At 36.7% G+C, this 10185-nt stretch overlaps 1 protein-coding gene across 11 annotated transcripts in view; it reads right to left on the bottom strand.

Annotated features, from left to right (window-relative positions):
• The window catches only part of FER (FER tyrosine kinase), a 439449-nt gene that overhangs the window by 34043 nt on the left and 395221 nt on the right, over window positions 1–10185 (bottom strand). The window lies entirely within an intron of this gene.

Here is a 10185-nt window from a genome sequence, read left to right as displayed (position 1 = left end):
GGGATTATAACGACCAAGTCTTTCAAAAGAAAGAACTCTTATGAAACAGATTGAGTTATACTATGAAATATTACTCATTTTTACACCCTATTTGAGTTTTAAAAGCTATTAACAGTAAAAAAAGACTTGAAAGTAAAGCATTCCTGAAAAAGTACATACATACTTTAGACCACTAAAAAACATTTACAAGAAAAAAAAAACTCTGTTAAAAAGTAGGTAAAGGACATGAACAGACTCTTCAAAAGACAACATATATATGGTCAACAAGCATATGAAAAACTCAATATCATTGATAATTAGAGAAATGCAAATTAAAACCATAACGAGATACCATCTCATACCAGTCAGAATGGCTATTATTAAAAAGTCAGTAACAGATGCTAGTGAGGTTGTAGAGAGAAAGGAAGGTTTATACACTGTTGGTTGGAGTGTAAATAGTTCAATAATTGTGGAAGACAGTGTGGCGATTCCTCAAAGACCTAGAAACAGAGCTACCATTAGACCCAGCAATCACATTGGGGTTGCACTGGGGTCTAATATATGGGCATATACCCAAAGGAGTAAAATCATTCTACCATAAATACACATGTATGCATAGATTCACTGCCTCACTATTCACAATAGCAAAGACATGGAATCAACCTAAATGCCCATTAATGGTAGACTGGATAAAGAAAATGTGGTACATATTCAGAATGCAGCTGAAAAAGGAATGAGATCATGTCCTTTGAAGGAACATCTTTAGCAAACTAACGCAGGAAGAGAAAACCAAATGCCGCATGTTCTTGCTTATAAGTGGAAGCTAAATGATGAGAACACGTGGATACATAGAGGGGAACAACAAACACTGGGGCTTATGAAGGGTGGGAGGAGGGAGAGGGTCAGGAAAAATAACCTACTAAGTCTAGTGAGTACTAGACTTAATAGAGTGACAAAATACTCTGTACAATTAAACCCCCATGACACAAGTTTACCAATCTAACAAATCTGCATATATACCCCTGAACTTAAAATATTTCAAGATTTTTATGGCCTCCTAATTTTAAATCTACAAATATTACTTACAAAAGCATCCTACAGACACTATTTGAAAAGGATATTTAAATAATGAACCTTTTATAAACAATGAAGCTGTAAGAGGAATACATTAACAACATTCAGCATCTTACTTTAAGCCATCTCTCCTATTTTTCCTATTTTTAATCTTACATATTACTTTCTCTTGATCTTTGCACTCAGTGTTTATGTATGACAAGTACTCAAAAGCCTTTAGTGCACCTTGAAGAGACAGTATTTGAAAAAGGTCATTATGCTAAGAATGGCAAAGAATAAGATAATATATCACGGTGTGGCTTTTCCCCAACTCCCACATGTAGCATCCATCAGTCTTTCAGATTCCCAAGAGAAGGTTCAGGTATTAGAGGTCTATTTTTATCTTAAATTCAGAATTTAGATAGAAAAATTCTCTAGGTGTTCTTATACAGCTACACAATTGGTCTGGTCCCAAAGGTTGGTTTGTTCCTTCTTCTATGACCCAGACAGTTGACATTCTGCTTACTAAAACAGACTCAGAGAAGAGCAGGCAGTGCTTTTCAAGGGTTGCCAAATTATGTCTACTTTGGCATTTTATAATTAGACAAAATTAAAGGCAACAGTAATGAAAACAATATCTAGACATAAGAAGGTTACTTGAACCAGGATTGGATGAATTTATTTAGCACAGAGAACCCAAATTTAATAGCTCTAAGAATGAATTCCTAAAGTAGGGAAGGCATTTTACGGGATGGGATAGTATTTTGCACAGCAAGTTATGACTGGATGCTTCCAGAACAGGATTTTTCTTCTTATGAAACACAACACCATTTGCAATTATGCATATAATATTTCTTCAAGAAAAGTTATTGAGATACTAATATAGAAAGGAGTTGAGAGAAAATGAACTGAACCAGTTTGCATTTAGCACACAGCAAGGTTTCCTGGTGGACAGGATGCCTCATGAATCTCTTCTCATCCCTGTCATTTGAGTCATCACTGTTTCTTCCTATGAAGTCTGCAGACATGCCAGTCAGTATCACTGAGTGTGAAATCTGACTGAATCTCTAAGAGTTACCTGTATAGTTCCATAGGCTAACTTTTAATTTTAGGGGAAGAAATCTATTTGGGATGCCTTGTTTTTATTGTACTACATCTGAATGTAGTAAGTATGAATGACATTCCAATCTATCACTAAATATTTACTTGATTTGAGACAGAAAGATAGCTTTGGTTCACTTCTTTCCTCCTAACAGATGCTCTTTACAAGGTTTAAGTTGGGATCCCCATCCCCACCAAATGTAGTCTTTCTCTTTGTCACTTTAATAACCATCACTAGGAAAACAGAAAAGGTAGGTAAATTAAAACTAGTCAATGGCTTTTTATCAGTGCAGATCATCTGCTTATTAGATTACTGCTGCCACAGACTATTTTTGTGCAGAGCCTCTATGAGAGGCCTGGGGAGGGTGGATTGCGACTATTTGCAGACTCTGGTCTGTGCCTCTGCATTCATAATTTTGACCTTCAAATGTTCCTGAAGTATATTTCCAAGTAAAACTGCTTCCTTTGGCACCTGTCTATCAGCATAATCCTGGAATCTCATTTTGTGAAACAGGATTCTACTGACAGTGTTTAAAGAAGTCCTTTAGTACTGACTGTACTACACACCCCACATTTATATACTCCTTGACAATTACTGTCTTATAAATTAACATCTATTTTATATTTTTCTTGACATGTATTTTCTCTCTAATAAGGTTTTAAGCCCTTTAAAGAAAATAACTACTTCAAATTGCCATTAGCATGAATTCATTCATTCAACAGAGTCACCCCTGTTCACAGTACCAACTGGTTACTGTGGGAGTTATAGCATGTAATTAAAACACAACATAGAATGAGAGATGCTGCTATAAACACAAAAATATGTGATAGAAAAAGTAAAGATTATTTTTGATTGGTGAATGGCAGGAAAATCTGTGAAGGAAAGACTAAGTTGAGCTGATTGAAAGAAGAGTAGGATTTTTAGAACTATTTTAAAAGTTGAAAATAACATCTATTCTTTTGTTTTCCTACTGTAAAAGCACAAGTTTACTGATAAAATATAGAAAAGCCAAAAGAGGGGTGGGGGGAATAGCAGCTTTTACCCAAATGGTCAGAGATAATGACTGTTAATACCAGGTTGAATATGCCTAAAGTTTGTTCAGCAGTTAATGTTTTTTAAATGTGATTAAACATACCATATTATATCCCTTTTGTTTTATCTAGCAATGTATCTTTTCATAATCCCACAAAATTCTTTTTAATGACTGAATTTAAAATTATTTAAATAATTAATTTAAATGACTTTCATTATTGGTATTCATGAACATACTAATAATTATTTCAGATATTTTAGCTTCAAAGAATAGGTATGATTCTAAGATATGGCAGAAAAGGCAGAGAGAAAGGAAGAGCATTCTAAGGAGAAGGTATAACCTGAGCAGAGGTGGAGATGAGAAAGTGACAAGTGACTTCAGGGAACAACGAGTACTTCTGTTTTTGAGAGGATCAGTAGGTCCTAAATTCATGAAGGCACTCAAGCTAGATTCTGGAGAGTCTCGAATGCTAGCTATCATCCGAAGGCAATGTTGAGTCACTAAAGATTTCTAAAGAGAGGTGTGATGAACAGAGCTGAGATTTAAAAGAATATTGAAGCAAAAGTAGATGGTAGAATGAATGACAAAATGGAGGCTATAATTCTAGGAGAGGACTGATATTCTTAAGTGAAGCATTCTCCCTGCCATCACTTTTTCCTAACTCATCCACAGACTCCCAGCTTCTTTATATAAAATATAGACTAATTTTGATTTTTATTATTTTTTGAGACAGGGTCTCAATCTGTCACCCAGGCGGGACTGAAGTGGTCTGATTAGTGAAATGATCACTGCAGCTTTGACTTCTGGGTTCAGGTGATTCATCTGCCTCAACTGCCCCAACCCCGACCTCTGACCCCCAGTATATGGGACCTACAGGCATGTGCCACCAAGCCTGGCTAAGTTTTTGGTATTTTTTTTGTAGAGACAGGGTTTCATCATGTTGCCCAGGCTGGTCTCTAAGTCCTGGGCTCATGCAGTCTTCCCACCTCGGCCTCCCAAAGTGCTGGGGTTACAGGTATGAGTCATTGTGTCTGGCCTATTTAAAAAACACACGCACACCTTTTTTTTCTTTTGTTTTCTTTTAGCTGTCTCCCTTCTTCATCTAGCTAAATCCTATGCATTCTTCAAAACCTAACTCAAGCATTGTTACTTTTGGAAAGGTTTTTCTATGTTACCATGGCAATATTCATCATGTTTCTCATTGAACAGTAATCATAGCTTTGTCTGACTCTGTCTCAAATGTCAGCTTCGTGCAGAACTTCTTATGTGAGTTGGAACCTCAATACCGAGGTAGATGCTATACAGTAGTTCTCAATACATGTTTGCTGAATAAATGCATCAAAGTTCCCAAGTCCCCAGTATTCAAAATGCCACTTACACTGTGAAATTAAATTTCTATCAGAGAAGTTCTGGGTAGGTAAACTAAAATCCACACTTTTAGAAATAATGAAAATTCCATAAAAATGGAAAGCCATTAAGGAAAATAAGTCAATTATTTTTTGGAAGCGTGTCCTCACAATAGGAAATCTATCAAGTTAACAGCACTGGAGCACAGAGACAGACTCATTAGGGAACAGTTTGAAATGCTCGATATCAGAACTCATTGCCAGCGATCAAATAAAACACTAGCAACAGCAATGTACACTCCAGCAGAAAATTCCAACAAGAAGATAATGGTTTACAAAAATTACAGTCCAGGCATGACAGAGCAAAGGGAGTAGTAGAATTTAGAACAGTGGAAATTTTACAGACTCCCGCATTACTGATCACAGCAGTAAATTGCATTTTAAAGTATTTTCATAGAAATAGTCACTAAGAAAATCTGTGTAACACTGAACTGCCAGCAGATTTAAAAACACAAGTGTCCCTCAGAAGGTAATAAAGATCACTTAATTGTGTATATATTTTTGATTGATTGAAAAATAGTAAGTCTGCAGTTCTGATTGACTTGTGGAGAGAGTAAGGGGCTATATGAAGCTTCATCATGATGTAACAAGCATGAAATCCACATAGCTTAGCCGTTTTCAAAAAATACTATGATATTCCTGTGTGATTTATGGCCTAGGAGAAATAACTGGCTGGGTCTCAGTTTAGCATAATTTACTTACCAAGTGTGTTCTACCTCCTCTTCTCCATTGACTCCATTAACATTTGAGCATTAAAAAATCTTACCTCTGAGCCCCTTCCAGATACCACCCCATTCTCTGTTTCTATTATTTCACCTCCTTTCCTGGCCCTCCATAATATTAACATGATTTTGCCCCCGTTACTTTACTGAAACTGCTCCAGCTTCATTGTGGCTACACACGCTATGCATACTCAGGGCCTTATTTTTCTTGACTTTTCAGTAGCACTTTACATTACTGACCACTGCTTCTTTGAAACTATTTCTTTAGTTTCTAAGACACTAGACCACCTTTGACTACCCCCTCTTGGTCTCTTCTGCCCATAAATTCCTTAAACATTGATGTTCCCCCAGGTTTGGTCCCAGGTGCTCTTTTCTTTTCAGTCTACAGGGTCTCTCTAGATCATCTCATATCCTTCTATGGCTCTTACTGTCATCTGTATGCTCATGACTCCTAGAGATCTAGACCTAGTTCTCTGCCCTAAATTCCTCCTTTGTTCCAGGGCTTAACTAGGTGCCTCCAGATAGATAGCTCTAGTTTGCTATCTTACAGCTACCTAAAATTTATCATAATCCAAATCTGCTTTATCAGCCAACGGTACCACTATTCACTAATTTGCTCAAGTCATCTTCCTGAGTGTAGTGTTTGGTATTTCACTCTATTTCCACTCTGACATTCTATTAATGAAAAACCCTGTCCACCTTATGAACTTAAGGTCTTTCAAATCTATCAACTACTGTCTAATTATGCTGTAATTCCCTCAATTCTGTCCACTCACCTCTTACCTCCTAGCTTGTCTCTGATATTAGCTTCCTTTAAGCATTGTCTACACTGCAGAAAAGTGTTATTTCTATAACGCAAATCTTATTTCTTAGCCTTAGTAAATACAGATTATAATTTTAAAAAGTCTAAATTCCTTAATATCGCTTACAAGGATTTTCATGACTTGGCTCTAGTTTATTTTTCTATTCTTACTTTTTTTAAAAAAAACTTTCCCTTATTTGCCACTTGTTACAAATCCACTTAACTGTATTATCAATTAGAACCCCTTTCCTCATCTGATCCTTGGAGACATCATGAGAAACTTTGCCAAAAACCTTATTGAAACCCTGATATAACCACACTGTTTCCCTTATCTACCAGCGTCTATGCTCTCTCAGGAAATGAAGAGAAAGAAATGTTTTTGAGTTCATGCTGGTTTCATTTGACCATCACTTTCCCTTCTATGAACTCAATCTATTTTATGATCCATTTTAGAATTGTGTAAGAGAGTATTATCAAGCTCTCTGGTATAAAGGTTTCAGAATCTATGTTTTCACTCTTGTGAAAAATCAAGACAATATTTGCAGACTTCAGTGTTGTAGTTCCCTTTCTATTCTCCATGAGTGTTGAGATCACTATCAACAGTTTAGTGATCTCACTAGCAGGTTTTCTTTTACTTAGGGCTATGATTAATCTTAACCAGGAAACCCACTTCAAGCAATTAAACTTTCCTAGTCACTCTTGAATTACAGGTACCTCTATGTAATTTCTGTTCTCTCCTGATTCGCCCTATCTCTTGTTAAAATGATCACATCTTTTCTAAGTATTGGCTCTATTCTTCCTAGTTTGAACACTAACCCCCAAAACGTTCATCTCGCTTTTTAACTTGACTACTCTTCATATTTTTCAATGACCTCAGCTCATTAAAAATTTTGAAACCTGCTCATGCTATTCTCACAGAAAGTTTCTTGCCAGATAGGATCCTAGGCAGTAACACATCAGTTACTTAAGAGACATAAATATTTGGTTCTTCATTCCTGAGCACATGGAAGACACTTCCTAGCTTCCTTAGAGCTAGGTGGGCCACATGACAAGAGAATATGAATGTGTGACATGTCACTTTTGAACTAGGGAGTAAAAAGCTCCAATGTAACTGTTTAGGGCTCCTCTTGCCATGGCAAATGTAGAGCACATATTGAGATGATAGAGTTATAAGATGAACCCACACTAGTTTCTCAGAGTTCCTGCTTGCGATGGAGATGCTCTGCAGTTATAGGACCCATAATAGATCTTCCATGAGCAAGAAATACTGTTTTATACATCAAGCCATTGAGATGTAGTATTTGTTATTATAGCATATGTCTAACCTTTCTTAGCCAATACTGGATCTTTCACTACTATTTCAAAATTTCAGTTTTGAAGGGTCCCTATTCCAACTGAATCATTTTTTCATTTTAAGGTCTTAAGATGATGTTGTAGGTTGAATAAAATTTGTGGTAATTTGTTATAGCCACAATAGGAAAAGTGATATAGGTGGCGAATCTTTCTCTGAACATTTTGAAAGTGGCTAAGGTGTAAGTAAATTGTGTCTTAAACTAGATTCCTCTTTCCTTCCATCTTTATCTAAATGTTAATGGCTAAGGGCTATAGGATGTGAGTTTTTTCTTCCTGTATTCTTTAACCCACTCATTCTTCCATGTTCATCTTACAGGCATGGATTTTGTTTCCCTTTTACTTTCTATAAAAAAGTTTCCTACTTCCAGTTCTGAATTATTTATCCTATCTTTCCCAATAAATTGGAACACAGAAATCATTTCATCTTTCACCTTTTACATGGTAAAGATCAGCTTGCATTTAATATTCTCAAAGCTGGTGATACACTTCATCAAGGAAGATAAACATAGCACAGTCTCTGAAGGTTTCTTCCCTGTTCCTTCAGTTTTCATATTTCTGGTAAAGGTTCCTAACTGTTATAGCCATCCCTGACACCTGTTGTGAAGAAGTATAATGATAAAACATCTGTTACACTTATTTTCTGGTTCCAATTATGAGACTTATCAGAACTAAACCCCTATGTAGGGTAGACCCGTTCTTTGAGCAGCACGGTTTTTATTTATTTATTTATTTTTTTTTTATTTATTTTTAATTTTTTTTAATTTATTTATTATTATTATACTTTAAGTTGTAGGGTACATGTGCATAACGTGCGGGTTTGTTACATATGTATACTTGTGCCATGTTGCTGTGCTGCACCCATCAACTCGTCATTTACATCAGGTATAACTCCCAATGCAATCCCTCCCCCCTCCCCCCTCCCCATGATAGGCCCCGGTGTGTGATGTTCCCCTTCCTGAGTCTGAGTGATCTCATTGTTCAGTTCCCACCTATGAGTGAGAACATGCGGTGTTTGGTTTTCTGTTCTTGTGATAGTTTGCTAAGAATGATGGATTCCAGCTGCATCCAAGTCCCTACAAAGGACTCAAACTCATCCTTCTTTATGGCTGCATAGTATTCCATGGTGTATATGTGCCACATTTTCTTAATCCAATCTGTCACTGATGGACATTTGGGTTGATTCCAAGTCTTCGCTATTGTGAATAGTGCCGCAATAAACATACGTGTGCATGTATCTTTATAGCAGCATAATTTATAATCCTTTGGGTATATACCTAGTAATGGGATGGCTGGGTCATATGGTACATCTAGTTCTAGATCCTTGAGGAATCGCCATACTGTTTTCCATAATGGTTGAACTAGTTTACAATCCCACCAACAGTGTAAAAGTGTTCCTATTTCTCCACATCCTCTCCAGCACCTGTTGTTTCCTGACTTTTGAATGATCGCCATTCTAACTGGTATGAGATGGTATCTCATTGTGGTTTTGATTTGCATTTCTCTGATGGCCAGTGATGATGAGCATTTTTTCATGTGTCTGTTGGCTGTATGAATGTCTTCTTTTGAGAAATGTCTGTTCATATCCTTTGCCCACTTTCTGATGGGGTTGTTTGTTTTTTTCTTGTAAATTTGTTTGAGTTCTTTGTAGGTTCTGGATATTAGCCCTTTGTCAGATGAGTAGATTGCAAAAATTTTCTCCCATTCTGTAGGTTGCCTGTTCACTCTGATGGTAGTTTCTTTTGCTGTGCAGAAGCTCTTTAGTTTAATTAGATCCCATTTGTCAATTTTGGCTTTTGCTGCCGTTGCTTTTGGTGTTTTAGACATGAAGTCTTTGCCCATGCCTATGTCCTGAATGGTACTACCTAGGTTTTCCTCTAGGATTTTTATGGTATTAGGTCTAACATTTAAGTCTCTAATCCATCTTGAATTAATTTTCGTATAAGGAGTAAGGAAAGGATCCAGTTTCAGCTTTCTACTTATGGCTAGCCAATTTTCCCAGCACCATTTATTAAATAGGGAATCCTTTCCCCATTTCTTGTTTCTCTCAGGTTTGTCAAAGATCAGATGGCTGTAGATGTGTGGTATTATTTCTGAGGACTCTGTTCTGTTCCATTGGTCTATATCTCTGTTTTGGTACCAGTACCATGCTGTTTTGGTTACTGTAGCCTTGTAGTATAGTTTGAAGTCAGGTAGCGTGATGCCTCCAGCTTTGTTCTTTTGACTTAGGATTTTCTTGGAGATGCGGGCTCTTTTTTGGTTCCATATGAACTTTAAAGCAGTTTTTTCCAATTCTGTGAAGAAAGTCATTGGTAGCTTGATGGGGATGGCATTGAATCTATAAATTACCTTGGGCAGTATGGCCATTTTCACGATATTGATTCTTCCTATCCATGAGCATGGTATGTTCTTCCATTTGTTTGTGTCCTCTTCTATTTCACTGAGCAGTGGTTTGTAGTTCTCCTTGAAGAGGTCCTTTACATCCCTTGTAAGTTGGATTCCTAGGTATTTTATTCTCTTTGAAGCAATTGTGAATGGAAGTTCATTCCTGATTTGGCTCTCTGTTTGTCTGTTACTGGTGTATAAGAATGCTTGTGATTTTCGCACATTAATTTTGTATCCTGAGACTTTGCTGAAGTTGCTTATCAGCTTAAGGAGATTTTGGGCTGAGACAATGGAGTTTTCTAAATATACAATCATGTCATCTGCAAACAGGGACAATCTGACTTCTTCTTTTC

Source organism: Macaca fascicularis, chromosome 6 (assembly GCF_037993035.2).
Source record: "Macaca fascicularis isolate 582-1 chromosome 6, T2T-MFA8v1.1".
In the NCBI taxonomy this organism is placed as follows: Eukaryota; Metazoa; Chordata; class Mammalia; order Primates; family Cercopithecidae; genus Macaca; species Macaca fascicularis.
This window is presented reverse-complemented; position numbering and strand designations above follow the sequence as displayed.